This window comes from Leptonychotes weddellii, chromosome X (assembly GCF_054177405.1).
Source record: "Leptonychotes weddellii isolate Sample4059 chromosome X, ASM5417740v2, whole genome shotgun sequence".
In the NCBI taxonomy this organism is placed as follows: domain Eukaryota; kingdom Metazoa; phylum Chordata; class Mammalia; order Carnivora; family Phocidae; genus Leptonychotes; species Leptonychotes weddellii.
Window position 1 is genome coordinate 38,431,094 of NC_138385.1, and position 20,370 is coordinate 38,451,463.

Below are 20,370 nucleotides of genomic sequence, written 5' to 3' on the forward strand. Positions count from 1 at the left end.
CGACTCTGCCGCTTGGGGTTTCCACCCTGGGGGTTGCAGTTCACCCGCACGACCCCAGCGCACCGGGTTTCCATCTCGGAGGCTGCAGTTCGAGTGCGCGGGACCGTCGCTCCGGTTTCTGTCCGGGGGGGCTGCAGTTCGCGTGCGCGCGACCCCTCCAGTCTGGTTTTCCACCCCAGGGGCTGCCCTAAAGTCCTTTCCCGATGCTACCGGTCTGCGAGTCTGTGCCCCGTCCGCAGCGCGGGAGGCTGTCACTCACTGGCGGTGTAGGATCCCCACGTCCAGGCACCCTCCCACCGCCGTTTATCCTCCAATATCTGCCCGCAGGATCACGGCTCTCCGCTTCCTACCTCAAAACCAACCGCCTGCGATATTCTGTTTGTAGAGATCCAGATCTTCTTACATCTCAGGCTGGTTTCGTGGGTGCTCAGAATGGTCTGGTAGATATCCAGCTCAATTCCGGGGACCAGTTGAAATAGGGTCCCCTACTCCTCTGCCATCTTTCCCCTCCTCTCTCCCTGTAGTTTTTAATTTGCATTTCCCTAATGATTTCTGATGTTGATTATCTTTTCATATGCATATTGGCCATTTACATATCTTCTTTGGAGAATTCCCTATTCAAGTGCTTTGTTTATTTTATTTGTTTATTTATTTGTTTATTTATTTATTTTTTTTTGGTCTGTTCAGACTGGCTTCTTTTATTTTATTTTTTAAATTTTTTTATTATGTTATGTTAGTCACTATACAGTACCTCATTAGTTTTTGATGTAGTGTTCCATGATTCATTGTTTGCGTATAACATCCAGTGTTTATTGCAATACGTGCCCTGCTTAATACCCATCACTGAGCTAACCCATCCCCCACCCCCCTCCCCTCTAAAACCCTCAGTTTGTTTCCCAGAGTCCATAGTCTCTCATGGTTCATCTCCCCCTCTGACTTCCCCCCCTTCATTTTTCCCTTCCTTCTCCTAATGTCCTCCATGCTATTCCTTATGTTCCACATATAAGTGAAACCATATGATAATTGACTTTCTCTGCTTGAGTTATTTCACTTAGCATAATCCCCTCCAGTTCCATCCATGTTGATGCATGTTGGGTATTCATCCTTTCTGATGGCTGAGTAATATTCCATTGTATATATGGACCACATCTTCTTTATCCATTCATCTGTTGAAGGGCATCTCGGCTCCTTCCACACTTTGGCTATTGTGTACATTGCTGCTATGAACATTGGAGTGCATGTGCCCCTTCTTTTCACTACATCTGTGTCTTTGGGGTAAATACCCAGGAGTGCAATTGCTGGGTTGTGGGGTAGATCTATTTTCAACGTTTTAAGGAACCTCCATACTGTTTTCCAAAGTGGCTGTACCAACTTGCATTCCCACCAACAGTGTAAGAGGGTTCTTTTTGTTGTTGAATTGTAAGAATTCTTTATATATTTTGGATCCAAGTTCCTTATTAGACATATTTTTCATAGAAATAGACAACCAGATTATCAAATTTATTTAAAAATTGAAAGGACCTGGAATAGCAATTATAATATTGGAAAAGAAAAACAATGTTGGAGGACTTACACCACTGATTTTAAGCTACAAATGAGGCATTGGTGTAAGGACATAAATATGGATTAATGAAACAGGTCTAGAAATAAACACATATAAGTGGTCAATTGATTTTTGAAAAAGGTACTCAGATTATTTGAGTGATCAAAGGAATTAACAGTCCTTCTAATAAATGAGGCTGATACTACTGCATATCTATTTTTGGGGGGAGGGGGGAATGAACCTAGAACCTTACCATAACTTTTCCAAAACATTTACTTGAAATTTATTGTAGACCTCAAAATAAGAGTTCAAACTATAAAGCATCTACACGATAACGTAGGAGAGATTCTTTGTAACCTTAAGGTAGAAAAGATTTCTTAGGACAAAAAGTCATGAACCATAAGAGAAAAAAAAATTAGACATCTTAAAATGTTTTACTCCTAGAAAAACAGCATTCAGATAATGTAAAGACTTGACAGAGGTATCTAACAAAGGACTTGTATGCAGAATATATAAAAAGAAAAGTTACAAATCAATAATATGAAGACAGACAACCCAATATAAAGTCAAATATAAAATATTTAAAATCCAATAAAAATCCAATCCAATATAAAATCCAAAAAAAAAAAAAAAAGAATATCAAATGTGCAAATGACTTGAGTGCGTTTGTCACAAGTGGAGATATACACATGTTCAATGAGCACATAAAGAGATGTTCAACATTATTTATTATCATGGAAATGCAAATTAAAACTAAAATGAGAAAGAGAAACTTGTATGAAATCCCTATAATTGCTAAATTTAAAAAGGCTGACAATATCAGGTGTTGACAAAGGTGTGATGCAATTGGAAATCACATACATGTTTGTTGGAAATATAAAATGGTACAGCAATTTTGGACAATGGTTGCATAGTTTATTATAAAATTAAAAATACACTTACCATAATATATATCAATACCACTCCCAGATATCTACTCAAGAGAAAAAAAGTTTATGTTCATACAAAAACCTGTACATGAAAGTTTATATTGGCTTTATTCAGTCATCAAAACTAGACACTACCCAAATGTCCATCAATATGTGAAAAAAAAAAATGTGGTATATACATTTAATGGATTGTGTAGCAACAAAAGAAACAAAGAATGAATACATGCAACAACATGGAATCAGAATGTCTAAAAACCATTATATTGAACAAAATAAGCCAGACACAAAGTACTACATATAGTATGATTACATTTATATAAAATTCTGGAAAAAGCAAAAACTCAACTATAGTAACAGAAAACAGTTCAGTGCTTTTCTGAATGTAGAATGGGGAAGTATGAATACAAAGAGGCATGAAGAAACTTTTAGATAATGGAAATATTTTAGATCTTGATTTTGGTGGTGGTTACATGAATAAATACATATTTACATATATATTTGAAACTCAATAAAGTTGATTTTCTAAACAGTTAAAATAGAATATCTGCTGGTACAAGGTAGATTTTTAAAAATCAATTTTATTTCCATATATAGCAACAAACATTTCAAAGAAAATTTAATGAACAGTTTATATAAAACCATTTACAATAAAATAAAATATCTAGGAGCACTTTTAATAAAATATGAACAAGACTTCTATAAAAATACGAAAGAAAAATATACTAAGAAAAATTAAAGAAGAGCTATATAAATGGAGGGATATCCCTTTGTTCATGGATTGAAAAACTCAATATTGTAAATATATCACTTCTTCTCAAATTGATCTATAGTTTCATTGCAATTCCTTACAAAAGAGAAAAGCAGCTCTGGACATCTGGGAGCTTGCCAATACTTCAGCTAGACATCGGTGTTGCTACCAGTTAGCCTCGTCTTTACATTAGGCCTTGGTGTTCTCCTGTTAAACAGTTCCACAGAACATCAATATTGGACAAGGCCACTTGTTGCCCATTGTGGATCAAAATAAGACCACTATGTAATCATGTCTGAGAAGAGAACATGAATATTGCCTAAGCCACAAACTGCTGAACATTCCCTATCCTGGCAAAGATGAGATTGTTCCTTTTCTTTCTTTCTTTTTTACCTATTATAGCTTTAGTCTCAGTCTAATCTTGTCTCTTGGATAAAATCTATTAAGATTCCCAGTAATAGAATTACCCTTGTTTTTTGACAGCATCTGATCCAGAGCAATCAGCTTTAAATTTTCCATGAAGTTGTGTAAAACAACCCCAAATACCACACTAAATCTATTTTAATGCCCTCTAAGTGAGATGTCCCATGGTTCCACATGATGTACATTCTCAAAAAATGAGTAATAAATCCAACTTACTCAACTACAAGTACATTCCTGTGTTCTTTGGCTGTAGGATACTGAATTTGTTAAGCTTATTTTAAAGGTTGAAATAGTATTGCCTAATGTCAAAATTATTTGGAAATTACATATATTATATATATTATATATGTATTTAATTTTTTAGCATAATTTCACTGTTATTGAGGAATATACTCTTAAAAAGCAAAAATAAACTGAGTAAATTTTAAAGATCTTATTGACTTTATTCATTGATTCATGAATCGGTCAGCATCCCACTTAGCAGATAGAAAGGAGCTCCAAGGAATTGTACAAAATGAAAGACTTATAGCCAGAAGGGAGCAAAAACAAGGAAGTTGTATTAGCAAAATTGGATTGGCTGTAGCAATATCACTTTCCTTTAGGGGATTGCTGGTGTCTACCAGGCAGACTACCTCACTAGTGCTGATGAGGTAGCTCCTGATTGACTGGTCCAAGATTACATTTCTGGGAGAGTTCAAAAGTGTAATGAAGGTAAAACTCGACTTGGTGACTTGGTTCTTAGCATAAATGATTCTACTTTGGGCCTGTTGTTTTGTTTTTAACAATACTGTTGATTTCAGTTGCTTGAAATGTATTGAGAAATTTGTTCTCAGGAAAAATAGTCCATGTTCTACATCCACTTGAAAAAATGCTTATAATATTGTATATAAATGTATATAATAAAGAATGCATATTCTTTGTTTAGTTTCGTATTCTATGGCAATGAGGTTAAGTTTGTGAGTCATTTTGTTCAAATTTTCCATATCTCAACTGGATTTTTCTGTTTGTTCTAACACTTAACCAAAAGACTCCTATTAATGCCTCCCACTCTGTTTTTTTAATTAGTCCTTTTATTTCTACAATTTATCTTTGTATATTTTGGAACTATAATGTAGGAGTATAATATCATGGTAGATTGACCCTTAACATTATAAAACTTCCCTATCTATTTCTAATAATGTTTATCCCCTTTATGTCTACATTTTTAATATTATTATAGCTACATTAGTTACCCTTCAGTTAGTTTTTACATGGGACATTCCTTTTTCTCCCAATTAACTTTTCAAAATTCCTGTGTTTTAATTTTTATGCTATGTCTGTTGATGCAACCTAATAGTTTTCTCTTTATTTTTTTATTTTTTTTATAGTTTTCTCTTTAAATTCAGCTTCACAATTGTCCCTTTTTAAAAAGCTTTATTTATTTATTTTAGGTGGGGAGGGGCACGGGAGAGGGAGAGAGAGAATCTCCAGCAGACTCCCCGCTAAGCATGGAGCCTGACTCGGGGCTTAATCCTACAACCCTGAGATCATGACCTGAGCCAAAATTGAGAGTTGGCTCAACCAACTGAGCCACCCAGGCACCCCACACAACTGTCCCTTTTAGTGCACTTTTATTTAACATAATTATTGATATAATTGGTTTTTTAACCTCAAAATACATTATTATTTTTTAGTATCATTTTATAAAACCAGTAACATTTAAATGTACTCACACATTTATCTTATATGTCACTCTTCATTACTTCCTTATCTTTAAGTTTGATTATGGGTGGCTCTTTTTCTGCTTAAAGAATACACTTAAGTATTTCCTTTAGAGTAGATGTGCTGGTGAAATATCCCTTTCTAATTTAAATTAATAGATTTTAATATTTACCTCAGTTTTGTGCTTATAAGTATAGAGAGTTCCTGCATATTCCTTCTCCCCACCACCTGTACCCTGATTTGGTTTCACTTATCATTTACATCTTGTATTACTGTGGTCCATCTGTTACAATTGATGAACCAATCAACACTGATTCATAATTATTAAAATCCATAGTTTACATTCCAGTTCATTCTTTGTGTTGTTCTTTTGACAAATGTCCATCATTACTGTTACATACAGAATACTTTCACTGTCCCAAGATTCTCTTTTGTTCCATTTATCCTTCCTTCCTTCACCCTCCCCCAAATCCTGGCAAACATTGATCTTTTTAGGGTTTCCATAATCTTGCCTTTTCCAGGATATCATATGTGGCAGTTGGAATCATACAGTAGGTAGCCTTTTCAGAGTATCTTTTTCCATGTAGCAACACGTATTTAGGTTCCTGAATGTCTCTTTGCAACTCGGTAGCTCTTTTCTCTTTATCACTGAATGAGACTGCATTATATGGATGTACCACAGTTTATCCACTTACCTATTGCAGGACATCTTTTGTTTCAGCTTTATTGAGGTATGGTTGATAAGTAATAATTGTATATACTTAGGTGGTACAACATGATGTTTTGATATACACAGTGGAATGACTACCATGCTCATTATTAATTAACAGAGTTACCCTTTTTTGTGGTGAGAACACTTGGTATGTACTCTCTCAGCAAATTTCAAGTAAACAATACACTGTTATTTACTATAGTCACCATGCTGTAACAATAGCATCCAAGTTTTAGAAATTATGATTAAGCTGCTATATATTGTTGTGTACAGGTTTTAGAATGGACAAGTGTTTTCAACTCACTTGGGCAACTACCAAGAAGCACGATCACTGGATCATATAATAGGAATATGAAACACTCATTGTTTTCTTTGTTTGAAAATGTCTTTATTTCACCTTCATCTTCAGGGGAATTAAACCTGGTTATAAAGCCCGAAGTAGGCAATTATATTCTTTCAGCACTTTGAATATATCATCCTATAGACTTCTGGACTTTGTTTATTGTTAATTGTCAGTTGTCACTCCCATTGTCCTGTTCTTAAGCCTGTGCCTTTATTTACACTGGTTGTTTTCATGATTTTCTTTTTCTTTGTTTTCTTCTTTCTTTTTTTTTTTTTTTGGAGTTCAACAATGTAAGTTTAAAAGATGTTTACCTCAGAACTATCTTGCTTGAGATTCTTAGTCTTCCTTGAGTCTTTTTTAAAATTTAAATTCAATTAATTAACATATAATGTATTATTAGTTTCAGAGGTAGAGTTCAGTGATTCATCAGTCTTATATAATACTCAGTGCTTATTACATCACATGCCCTACTTAATATCCATCACCCAGTTACACCATCCCACCACCTCCTTCCCCTCCAGCAACCCTCAGTTTGTTTCTTATAATTAAGAGTCTCTTATGGTTTGTCTCCCTCTCTGATTTCATCTTGTTTTATTTTTCCCTCCTTTCCCCTATGATCCTCTGTTTGGTTTCTTAAATTCCACATATGAATGAGATCACTTGAAAATTTTATTTCTCAGATTGACTTATTTTGCTTAGCATGATACCTTCTAGTTCCATCCATGTCATTACAAATGGCAAGATTTCATTTTTTGATGGCTGAGTAGTATTCCATTATGTGTATATATACCACATCTTCTTTATCAATTCATCTGTCGATGGACATTTTTGCTCTTTCCAAATTTTGGCTTTTGTGGACATTGCTGCTATAAACATTGGGGTGCAGGTACCCCTTCGGATCAGTACATTTTTATCTTTAGGGTAAATACCCAGTAGTACAATTGCTGGGTCATAGGGTAGCTTTATTTTCAACTCCCTGAGGAACCTCCATACTGTTTTCCAGAGCGGTTGCACCAGCTTGCATTCCTACCAACAGTGTAGGAGGGTTCCCCTTTCTCCGCATCCTCACCAACATCTGTCGTTTCCTGACTTGTTAATTTTAGCCATTCTGACTGGTGTGAAGTGGTATCTCATTGAGGGTTTGATTTGTATTTCCCTGATGCCAAGTGATGTTGAGCACTTTTTCATGTGTCTGTTGGCCATTTGGATGTCTTCTTTGGGGAAATGTCTGTTCATGTCCTGTGCCCATTTCTTGGTTGAATTATTTGCTCTTTGGGTATAGAGTTTGATAAGTTCTTTATAGATTTTGGATATTACCCCTTTATCTGATAAGACATTTGCAAATATCTTCTCCCATTCTGTTGGTTGTCTTTTGCTTTTGTTGACTGTTTCCCTTGCTGTGCAAAAGCCTTTTATCTTGATGAAGTCCCAATAGTTCATTTTTGCCTTTGTTTCCCTTGCCTTTGGAGATGTGTCTAGCCAGAAGTTGCAGCAGCTGAGGTCACTGAGGTGGCTGCCTGTCTTCTCTTCTAGGATTTTGATGGATTCCTTTTTCACATTTAGGTCTTTCAACCATTTGGAGTCTATTTTTGGGTATGGAGTGAGAAAATGGTCCATTTGTTGAAGAGACCGTCTTTTTTCCATGGAATATTCTTTCCTGCTTTGTCGAAGATTAGTGGACCGTAGAGTTGAGGGTCCATTTCTGGGTTCTCTCTTCTGTTCCATTGATCTATGTGTCTGTTTTTGTGCCAGTACCATACTGTCTTCATGATTACAGCTTTGTAATACACCTTGAAGTCCAACATTGTGATGCCACCACCTTTGGTTTTCTTTTCTAACATTACTTTGGTTATTTAGGATCTTTTCTTGTTCCATACAAATTGGAGGATAATTTGCTCCAGCTCTGTGATAAATGTTGATGGTGTTTTTATAGGGATTGCATTGAATGTGTAGATGGCTTTTGGTAGCATAGATATTTTAACAATATTTGTTTTTCCAATCTATGATCATGGAATGTTTTTCCATTTCCTTGTGACTTCCTCAATTTCTTTCATTAGTGTTCTGTAGTTTTCAGAGTATGGATCCTTTACCTTTTTGGTTAGATTTATTCCTAGGTATCTTATGGTTTTTGGTGCAACTATAAATAGGATTGATTTCTTGATTTCTCTTTCTTCTGCCTCATCATTAGTGTATAGAAATGCAACTGACTTCTGTGCATTGATTTTAGATCCTGTTATTTTGCTGAATTCCTATATGAGTTCTAGCAATTTTGGGGTGGAGTCTTTTGGGTTTTCTACATAGAGTGTCATGTTGTCTGCGAAAACTGAAAGTTTGACTTCTCTTTTCCCTTTTGGATGACTTTTATTTCTTTTTGCTGTCTGATTGCTGAGGCTAGGACTTCTAGTACTACGTTGAACAACAGGGTGAGAGTGGGCATCCCTATCATGTTCCTGACCTTAGGGGAAAAGCTCTCACTTTTTCCCCATTGAGAATGATATCCTCTGTGGGCTTTTCATAGATGACTTTTATGATATTGAGATATGATCCCTCTATCCCAACACTGTGGAGAGGTTTAATCAGGAAAAGATGCTGTGTTTTGTCAATTTTTTTTTCTGTATCTATTGAGAGGATCATATGGTCCTTGTCCTTTCTTTTATTAATGTGGTGTATCACACTGATTGATTTGTGGATGCTGAACCACGCTTACAGCTCTGGAATAAATCCCACTTGGTGGGGCTAAATAATCCTTTTAATATACTGTTGGATCTGATTAGCTAGTATCTTGGTGAGGATTTTTCCATCCATGCTCATCAGGGCTATTGGTCTGTAATTATCCTTTTCAGTTGGATGTTTGTCTGGTTTTGGGATCAAGGTAATGCTGGCCTCACAGAAAGAGTTTGGAAGCATTCCTTCCATTTCGATTTTTTGAAACAGCTTCAAAAGAATAGATATTAGTTCTTCTTTAAATGTTTGGTAGAATTCCCCTGGGAAGCCATCTGGTCTTAGACTCTTGTTTGTTGGGAGATTTTTGATTACTGATCCAATTTCTTTGGTGGGTATGGGTCTGTTCAGGTTTTCTATTTCTTCCTGTTTCAGTTTTGGTAGTTTATATGTTTCTAGGAATGCATCCATTTCTTCCAGATTGCCTAATTTATTGGCATATAGTTGCTCATAATATGTTTTTGTAATTGTTTGTATTTCTTTGGTGTTTGTTGTGATCTCTCCTCTTTCATTCATGATTTTATTACTTTGGGTCCTTTCTCTTATCTTTTTGATAAGTCTGGCTAGGGGTTATTGATCTTATTAATTCTTTCAAAGAACCAGCTCCTAGTTTGGTTGATCTGTTCTAATATTCTTTTGTTTTCTATTTCATTGATTTAAGCTCTAATTTTTATTAATTCTCTTCTCCTGCTGGGTTTAGGCTTTATTTGCTGTTCTTTCTCCAACTCCTTTAAGTGTAAGGTTAGCTTGTGTATTTGAGACTATTCTTGTTTCTTGACAAAGGCTTGTTATGTTATGTACTTCCCTTTTAGGATTGCCTTTGCTGTACCCCAAAGATTCTGAACAGTTGTGTTTTCATTTTCATTTGTTTCCATGAATTTTTAAAATTCTTCTTTAATTTCTGGCTGATCCTTTCATTTTTTAGTAGGATGCTCTTTAACCTCCATGTATTTGAGTTTTTTCCAACTTTCCTCTTGTGATTGAGTTCAAGTTTCAAAGCATTGTGATCTGAAAATATGCAGGGAATGATCCGAATCTTTTGGTACCAGTTGAGACCTGATTTGTGACCCAGGATGTGATCTATTCTGGAGAATGTTCCATGTGCACTCAGAAAGAATGTGTATTCTGTTGCTTTAGGATGGAATGCTCTGAATATATCTGTGAAGTGCATCTGGTCCAGTGTGTCATTTGAAGCCCTTGTTTCCTTGTTGATCTTTTGCTTGGATGATCTGTCCATTGCAGTGAGTGAGGTGTTAAATTCCCCTACTATCATTGTATTATTATCAATGTGTTTCTTTAATTTTGCTATTAATTGGTTTATATAATTGGCTCTCCCCATGTTAGAGGCATAAATATTTACAATTGTTAGATCTTCTTGTTAGATAGACCTTTTAAGTATGATATAGTGCCCTTCCTCATCTCTTATTTGTTTTTTTTTCATTTAAAATCTAATTTGTCTAATATGAGGATTGCTATCCCAGCTTTTTTTTGATGTTCATCATGCTAAAGAACACCCCCTCACTTTCAATCTGGAGCTGTCTTTTGGTCTGAAATGAGTCTCTTGTAGACAGCATATCAATGGGTCTTTTTTTTTTTAAATCTAATCTGATACCCTGTGTCTTTAGATTGGGGCATTTAGTCCATTTACATTCAGAGTAACTATTGAAATATATGAATTTAGTGCCATTGTATTACCTGTAAAGTCCTTGTTTATGTAGATTGTCTCTGTTCCTTTCTGGTCTATGTTACTTTTAGGCTCTCTCTTCACTTTAAGGATCCCCTTTAATATTTCTTGTAGGGCTTGATTGGTGATCACAAATTCTTTTAGTTTCTGTTTGTCCTGGAAACTTTTTCTCTCTCCTTCTATTTTGAATGACAGCCTTGCTGGATAAAGTATTCTTAACTGCATATTTTTCTCTTTAGCATCCTGAATATATCATGTCAGCCCTTTCTGGCTTGCCAGGTCTCTGTGGATAGGTCTGCTGCCAGTCTAATGTTTCTACCCTTGTAAGTTATGACCCTCTTATCCTGAACTTCTTTCAGGGTATTCTTTTTGTCTCTGAGATTTGCAAGTTTCAGTATTATATATCGAGGTGTTGATCTATTTTTATTGATTTTGAGGGGGGTGGTTCTCTGTGCCTCCTGGACTTGAATGCCTGTTTCCTTCCCCAGATTAGGGAAGTTCTCCACTATAATTTGCTCCAATATACCTTCTGCCCCCCACTCCCTCTTTCTTTCCTCTTCTTCTGGGATCCCAATTATCCTAATACTGTTTCACTCTATGGTATCACTTATCTCTCAGATTTTCCCCTCATGATCCAGTTGTTGTTTATCTCTGTTTTTCTCAGCTTCTTTATTTTCCATCATGTTGTCTTCTGTATCACTAATTCTCTTCTGCTTCATTTATCCTAGCAGTTAGAGACTACATTTTTTAAAATTTTATTTTATTATGTTAGTCACCACACATTACATCATTAGTTTTTGATGTAGTGTTCCACTATTCATTGTTTGCGTATAACACCCAGTGCGCCAATCAATATGTGCCCTCCTTAATACCCATCACCAGAGCCTCCATTTTTTATTGCATCTCATTAATAGCCTTTTTTATTTCAACTTGGTTAGATTTTAGTTCTTTTTTAAAGATTTTATTTATTTGACAGAGAGAGAGAGCACAAGCAGGGGGAGTGGGAGAGGGAGAAGCAGGCTCCCCGCTGAGCAGGGAGCCCAATGCAGGGCTGGGTCCCAGGACCCTCGTATCATGACCTGAGCTGAAGGCAGATGCTTAACCAAATGAGCCACCCAGGTGCCCCAATTTTAATTCTTTTATTCTCCAAAAGGGGATTCTCCAGTGTCGTCTATGCTTTGTTCAAGCCCAGATAGTATCTTTATAATCATTATTCTGAACTCTATTTCTGACAGCTAACTTATATCCATACTGATTATGTCTCTGGCAGTCAGTACTCCCTCTTGTTCTCTTTTCTGAGGTGAGTTTTTCCATCTTGTCATTTTGTCCAGAGTAGATGAATGAGAGAACAAAATACAAAAATGGTAATAAGCCCAGAGAAATATACACTAAATAAATCCAAAGAGAGCTGAAACTGAAAAAAAATAAGCAAACAAAAAAAAGAGAATATAATCAAACAGGTGAGCAGAACAGAGCAATGCACTGGATCCTGTGTGTATTTTGGTCTGTTTGTTAGGAAACTAGGTCCCAAAATTATAAAGAAAGAAATTTATATATGTACAAAAGTAAAATTAAATACAATGAAAGGATAGAATGTAACTGTAAAATTTAAAATTAAAAGACAAAATAAATAAGGAATATAAACAGAAAGTGAACAGAACAAAGCAATACACTATATCTTGGGTGTATTTTGTTCTATTTGTTAGAAGAAACTATATCCCAAAATTGTAAAGAAAGAAAAGTTTATAAATATACAAAAATAAATTTAAATACATTGAGGGTGCCTGGGTGGCTCAGTCGGTTAAGCATCTGTCTTTGGCTCAGGTCATGATTCCAGGGTCCTGGGATCAAGTCCCATGTTGGGCTCCCTGCTGAAGAAGGAGTCTACTTTTCTCTCTCCCTCTGCCCCCAAGCCCGCTCATGCTCTCTCTCATGCTCTCTTTCTCTCTCAAATAAATAAGTAAAATATTTTTAAAAATACATTGAAAAGATAGAATGTAACTGTAAAGATGAAAATTTAAAAAGACTTAAAAGAAAGAAAAAAGAAAAGAGGGAGAATATGATCAAACAGGTGAAGAGAACAGAGGAATACACTATATTCTGGATGTATTTTCGTCTGTTTGTTGGAAGAAACTGCATCCCAAAATATAAAGAAAGAAAAATTTATATATATACAAAAATAAAATTAAATACAATAAAAGGATAGAATGTAACTGTAAAAATGAAAATTAAAAATGACTTAAAGGGGCGCCTGGGTGGCTCAGTCATTAAGCATTTGCCTACGGCTCAGGCGCTCAGTGGGAAGCCTGCTTCTCCCTCTCCCACTCCCCCTGCTTGTGTTCCCTCTCTTACTGTGTCTCTTTCTATCAAATAAATAAATAAAATATTAAAAAAATAAAAATGACTTAAAAAAAGGAGTTGATAAAATAAGAATTTGGTTAAAAAAGGAAAGAGAAAAAAATTAAAATTAGAAGACTAAAAAATCATGGGGAAAAAAACACACCATGAATTCTATATACTATTTTCCCCTAGCTCTGGTATTTTGCAGTTCTGTGTGATTGGTAAACTTGGTCTTAGCCAGAATTTCTTGCTGATCTTCTGGGGGAGGGGCCTATTGGGCTGATTCTCAAGTGTCTTTGCCCTGGGCAGAATTGCACAGCCTTTACTAGGGGGCCAGGCTAAGTAAGCGGCTCTGGATTGCTCTATGTGGCTTTTGTTCCCTGAGGGCTTTCTGTGCTGCTTTAGAGGATGCGAATGAAAATGGAGGCCTCTCAATCTCCAGCCCTAAAGCTGAAAGGTCATGCCCCCCACTCCTCAGTGTGCCCTCAAGGAAAAGCATCAATCATTCCTGTCTCCCTAGTCTCCATCTACACTCTGTGCTCACCCAGACTGCCACCCAAGTGTTTCAATCTCAGGCATGAAATCCTACTTCCAGTCTCCAAACCCTGCAGACTTCTGCAGCATGCACCTGCCCCACTCCTCCTGGGGGATGGAGGGAGTCTTGCTGGGATTCTGTGGCTTGTTGGGCCCTGATCGGAGAGTAGTTCTCTGATGGACCAATGGTTCATGGTTTATGCAAATACTGAGCTGAAAGCCCACTCCTGGGCCCACTGATTGTAGCTGGCTTCCCTCTCTGATGCCTGGGAACTCTGCCCCACTCAGGCACCCCCTGTTCTTTCTGTGACCCCGGGGATTCTGAGACCACACACTGTCCCAACTAGGATTCCATTCTGCTTTGCCATTTGAGTGCCTTTCAGGCAGGAACATCCCTCATCCATGCAGACTTCTGAAAGTTCTGGTTTTGTGCTCTGCTGCTATATCACTTTCTGGTAGCCAGCTTATGGAGGCTCTCTCCCCCCGCGGTTTGTCTTCTGATATATTGCCTTGGATTCACTTCTCCACACCTCTTACCTTGCAGAAAATGGTCCCTTTTCTATTTACAGAGCTGCAGCAATTCCTTTCTTAGATCTCTGATTGAGTTCACCGGTGTTCAGAATGATTTCATAGCTATCTAGCTGAATTCCTGGGACCAGACAAAACTAAGGTCTCCTCCTTCTCCTCCATCTTGGACTCCTTTTCTGTAATTGGTTTTAAATCTACCATGTTACTACTTATTTTCTATTTGTTCCACCTGTTACAATGCCCATTTTTATTTCATGTACTTCATTCTTTTGAGTAACTTAATTATTTTAAAAATTATTAAGTTTCTCCCTCTATTAGGTTGCTAGTTAAGCAATCTTTTAGCATTCTTTTAGGTTATCTTAGATTTTATACACACCTTTGACCTATTTAGGCTTATAATAAATGCTTTTTAGCACTCCTCTGTCAATGTCGAGACCGTAGGACATTTTATCACTATATTCCTTTATTCTTTTCTGATACTGTTTCACTGGAGTTTATCTCTACATATTATTTAAAGCCCCGGAGATGATGACATCATCATCATCATTATCATTATTTTATACAATCAATATTCATTTAGATTTGCCCACACTTTCACTTGTTGTAGTGATCTTTATCCATTCTTGCATTTCTCTATTTCTGTCTGGGATCATTTTTCTTTCTTGGATAACTCCTATCTTTTGATATTATTCAGTGGAAGATAAAATCTTGTTTTGTTTATCTGAAAACCCTTTATTTACCATAATATATAAAGATTATTTTTGCTCTGCACATAATTCTAGGTTGGTACTCATTTCTTTTCATCACTTAAAAATGTCATTCTATTATCTTTTGACCTCCTTTTTTGTTGTTGAAAGCTTTGCTATCACTTTTGTTGGTTCTTATTTTAATAGTAATGGATTTTTTTCCTCTGACCGGTTCAAAAATTTTCTTTTTTATTTATTTTTTAGCAGCTTTATTAAGATGGTGATTCTCTGTGTGTGTGTGTGTGTGTGTGTATGTGTGATTATCTTACACAGATTTCATAGAGATTCTTGAATATGTGGCTTGATATTTTTTATCAGATTTGAAAACTTCTTATCAATTATCTTTTCAAATATTGCTTCTGTCCCATTCAATCCTCCTCCCCAAGTCTTCTGTGACTCCAATTACCCATATATCAGAAATGTGACTTATTATAATTACAATTTGAATTTATATAGCTTGAATACAACACATTTAAGAAAGCTTAATGATCTCACTGCTGAAATATGTCTGTAAGTGATATGTATATTTTAAAAATTATTAGTTTTCATGATAACTGCTATTTTATGGCTTATGTAATTATCTTAAAAACATTTCAACGACAGGGGTGCCTAGCTGGCTCAGTCGGTGGAGCATGCAACTCTTGATCTCAGGGTTGTGAGTTTAAGTCCCACGTTGCATGTAGAGACTATTTAAAAATTTTTTTAATTAAAAAAAAAGAACATTTCAAAGACATTTGAAAGAATCAAAGGATAAATCAGAAAGTAATCTAAGTATTTTATTAGCACCTGATTTCATGTCTCTTTTCTTGGGTGTCAGTAGCTCAAAACAGTAAATTGAGGCAAAGAGAAAAAAATCTTGCTCTGTGGTTTTCACTTGGCCTTCAATATTGAGCCAGCAAGTCCTTTGGAGGTTTCAAATTAATTTCTATTGTTAAAGGGAAACCATACTTCTAAATCTTATATTCTGTCTAAATGTAAAATGACTAAATCTTTTCTCTAGATACACCTTATAGATTTGTTTGAGGGTTGAATAATAAAATGAATTTTAGCAAATGATAAAATGAATTCAGCAGATAGTGATTTTTAAACACTATTATCCATTCTCTATTAATCACAGGTGCATATTTTACAGACTGTTTCTATTTCTGTAATGTATTCTTTTATATATAAAAACATTCAAATATATATACACATAACAGCACATTATTTCACAAAATTGTGACTGCATTCTGTATATTACCCTACTTCTTTCCCTTATTGTGCCCTCTTTAAATTCTCATTTGCCATTTCATTTGGTTGAGCACATAGTCAAACGCTTTTGGGATATTTACATGGTTCTTTATGTGCATTCTGTTGTTACTCTTTGCTTATTTCTCTATTTGTTAAGAAGTATTTATATGTCAAGAATGGGTGTTATACAAAAACAATGAATTGTGGATCACTAGATCAAAAACTAATGATGTGTTGTATGGTGACTAACATAACATAATAAAATTAAATTTAAAAAAGAATACTAACCTCATGTCTGTAATACAGGTTACAAATATTTTTCTTCAGCTGTTGCATATATATATTATGTAAATATATATTTATGCATATATATGCAACTTGCATATGCTATATGTAGAGAAAGCCATACTAAAGACATTCATATATACCATATATGTACATTAAACATATGCATGTATGCATATATATAGCTATACATAAGACATTTCAAATTTTATATATACATATATATATTTTAAATATTTTATTTATTTATATGACATACAGAGAGAGAGAGCACAAGTAGGGGGAGCAGCAGGCAGAGGGAGAAGCAGGCTCCCCGCTGAGCGGGGAGCCCAATGTGGGGCTCGATCCCAGGACCTGAGCTGAAGGCAGACACTTAAGGACTAAACCACCCAAGCACCCTATATACATATATTTTTAATTTTAAAAAGTAGTACCTTTCATTATTCAGGAGAAAAAGATAATATACTTGGGGATACTGAAAGTCTGTCCACATGATAGAATAGGAAAATATTGGGATGTTGAATATTTCCAGGGTTTGAGTCCCTGAAAAGTAATTGACGTGATTTCTTCTCTGGGGAAAATTACTTCTCCTAACACATGATCTTAGTCATGGTAATAATAAAAGGTGAAGTCAAATGAGATAAACATGTATAATACCTGGAATATAGTAATTCTATAAGTTTAGTTTTCTACCTCTTAGGCAAGTTTTCCTGTATTAAGAGCCTATGATTCTGCTATTTCTATTCTAATAACTTTACTGACATTAAATAGTAAAAGAAGCAGAACTCAATAAAATGGAATATCAAGAGACGATAACCAAAGCCTGTTTACACTAAGATTTTGTAAGAATTATGAGTTGGCTTTACCTTTATGTTTGCTAAGCAGACTGCTGAGTGCTGGAAATTGAAATGATTACAGAGAATGAAAACTGTTTAAACCTACTAAATATTTACTCTTGTTCTTCCTAATTTGTATTTTTTTCCTCATTTGTATTTTTATACAAAAATGGAAAAAAGGAAATTCATACCAATTTTATCATGTTGATGACATTCTTTATACTAATTAGTAGTTTTTAGTTCTTATTAATTGCATATTTTAAACAATGGCAACACTAAATTAATCCATCAATTCAGTCATAGTTAAGAAATAGACTTATCTGTTTAATGTAAAAAACTGCTAAGTGTAAAAAACTTCAGAGTAAAAACTTTTAGTGTAAGAAACCATTTAGATTACAAAACTTTCAAAGTGGTTATTTGATTAAATTTATCTGTTTGACCATAAACTTGCCTACACTTCCTATTTCTTTAATGCACTTTAGTGATGCAACAAAACAATATAAGGAGCTAATAATGTTCACAGAGTAATAAGAATGAACAGTCCATTTGATACATAATAATTGAATATGTATTACTCTGCATATGCCAGATTTTCTAAAAGTATGAGCCATTTTTTCCTGATAAAATAGGAAAATGTGCAGTTAATATAAATGAATGCTGATTTTTATAAATGCCTGTTAGAGGATTTCTTTGGAGAGTTTGGAAGGTATCCCCTGAAAATGTAATACCTGACAGAAATTATGAGTTCACATTTATATGATATTGTTAAATTTACCAAAAAAAGGATATTAATCACTGGAAGTTAGCAAAACCTTTTCAATCTCATTAAACACATTTGTTTTCAAAAAAAAAAAAAAAAGAGCCTATGATTCTGTCTGAATAATACACTACCTCAGGGACCAATCAATGCACATGACTCCAACCTCGAGGCTTCTTGATCCAAGGGGCAAGATTTTACCTCCACAATCATCATCCTCATCATCAACAAGGTCATTGAGTTAGTAAGGGCCAAATCTTGGATTTGAACTCTGTAGGTATGACTTTAAAGCCAGGACTCTTAACTACTGCACTCCAGAATCTCTCAAGAGAGATTTTCATCATTACCAGAATGAATGAGCATCTGTGTGCTTACCCTCAACATCCTTAACCTATGTGCTGTGAAACATTAAGATAATCATTGAATAAGGCCTAGTTTCTTGTGGAAGTTAAGGTGACCTCTACAAAACCACACTAATTTATAAAGAAAAAGGAAGCCTCACTGAAGTTGTCAGAGACTCCTTGAAGAGGAGCTAGACCTGGCACATTTGGTAGGACTTATGAGGTGTTGAGTGGGAGAGAGGGGACAGGGAATCCAACCTGAATGAGCGAAGAGTGGGGGGCTCCTATGCAAGCAGACAGGGCTCAGAGATAAATGATTAGCTTCTCCAGGGTTAGGACTAATTAGGGAAGGAAGACATTTGCTTCAATGCTACATAGACCCTTTACACACTAAAATGACACAAATGTTGGTAAGAAAAAAAGTACCCACACATCTGTCACTCATCCATGGAGGCAGGGAAGAGCCAGATGCATTGAGAACAGTGAAGATAAATGGATGTTTTGTTCCCTAAACCTTCATTAATATTAGGAAGCTGACTTCAAAGGAAATGTTTTATAATTAATTGAATCTACCACTCTGTTTGGAAATCATCCACTCCCTTTAAGTGCTCTCTGACTCCAGGTCCCATGGACTCCCATCTACCAGAGTGTTTCTGCCTACCTCCTGAAGTCACATTTTTAAACCCATTATGATTTATTATTTACAATACTTTTTTAAAGAGTTCAATGATTTACACTCACAAGTTTTATAGCCAAGAGACATCCAAGTGTAATGCAAAGAATCCTTCTGAAGTCTTTTCACTGAAGGCTGTACAGTCTCTTGTTTCATAGCAATAAGGATGAAAATAAACAAACGAACTCATAGTCCTCTAGGCTTCAGAATCTCAATAGAGAATAACATAACTGTAGGTGTTAACATATCATGGTAAAACAGGTCTTGTGCAAATATAAAATTAACACCCAAGTATAGATTATTTTTATTGTAAACAATAAAATATATTTAATGTCTCAACAATAAACCTTTCATGTTGAAAGGGTCTTTAACATGAGTTGCTTTAATATTATGAAGCAAAAATGTTTAAGAACTTCACAGTAGAAACAATCCAATGTTAACAAACTTTAGTGATTGAAGACAGGAGACTGGGGAGATATGACAATTAAATGCAATGTGGCATCTTGGATTGGATCCTGGAAAGAAAGAGATAGTGAACAAAGTGGTAAAATCCACATAAATCCTGGAGTCTAGTTATAACAATGTACCAGTGTTTGTTTCTTAGTTTTGACAAATGTGGATGTTAACAACTGGGGGAACTGGGTGAGGGATATTCAGGAAGTCTCTACTATTTTTGCAATTTATCTGTAAATCTAAAATTATTCCAAAATAAAATGTTTATTTAAAACATTTTAGTTAATGTAAAACAAGGATGATTCATAATTACAGAGAGAATGTCATATGTATGGATATTGAGACAAGCCCACTTTTCAGACCAAAGGCACTCACAGCTGGGGATGAAATGAACTCCAAACCAAACCAGCCAAGTGGGGCTGGTTCCTTTAAGACAATGGTTACTGGGGCACCTGGCTGGCTCAATCAGTAGAGCACATGACTCTTGATCTTGGGGTTATGAGTTCAAGCCCCACATCAGGCATAGAGCTTACTTAAATAAAGTAACATATTCACTTGCAGTCAATCATTTAAGAAAAAGACCAGTCCTCAAGATTTGGGATGCCTAGCTGTCTCAGTCAGTGGAGCATGCAACTCTTGATCTCCAGGTTGTGAGTTCAAACCCCATATTGGGCATAAAGCTTACTTTATTTTTTTTTTTGAGAATATTATTTTTTATTTTATTAGTTATGTTATTCACCATAAAATACATTATTAGTTTTTGATGTGGTGATACACGATCCATTGTTTTCGTATAACACCCGGTGCTCCATGCAGTACGTGCCCTCCTTAATACCCATCACC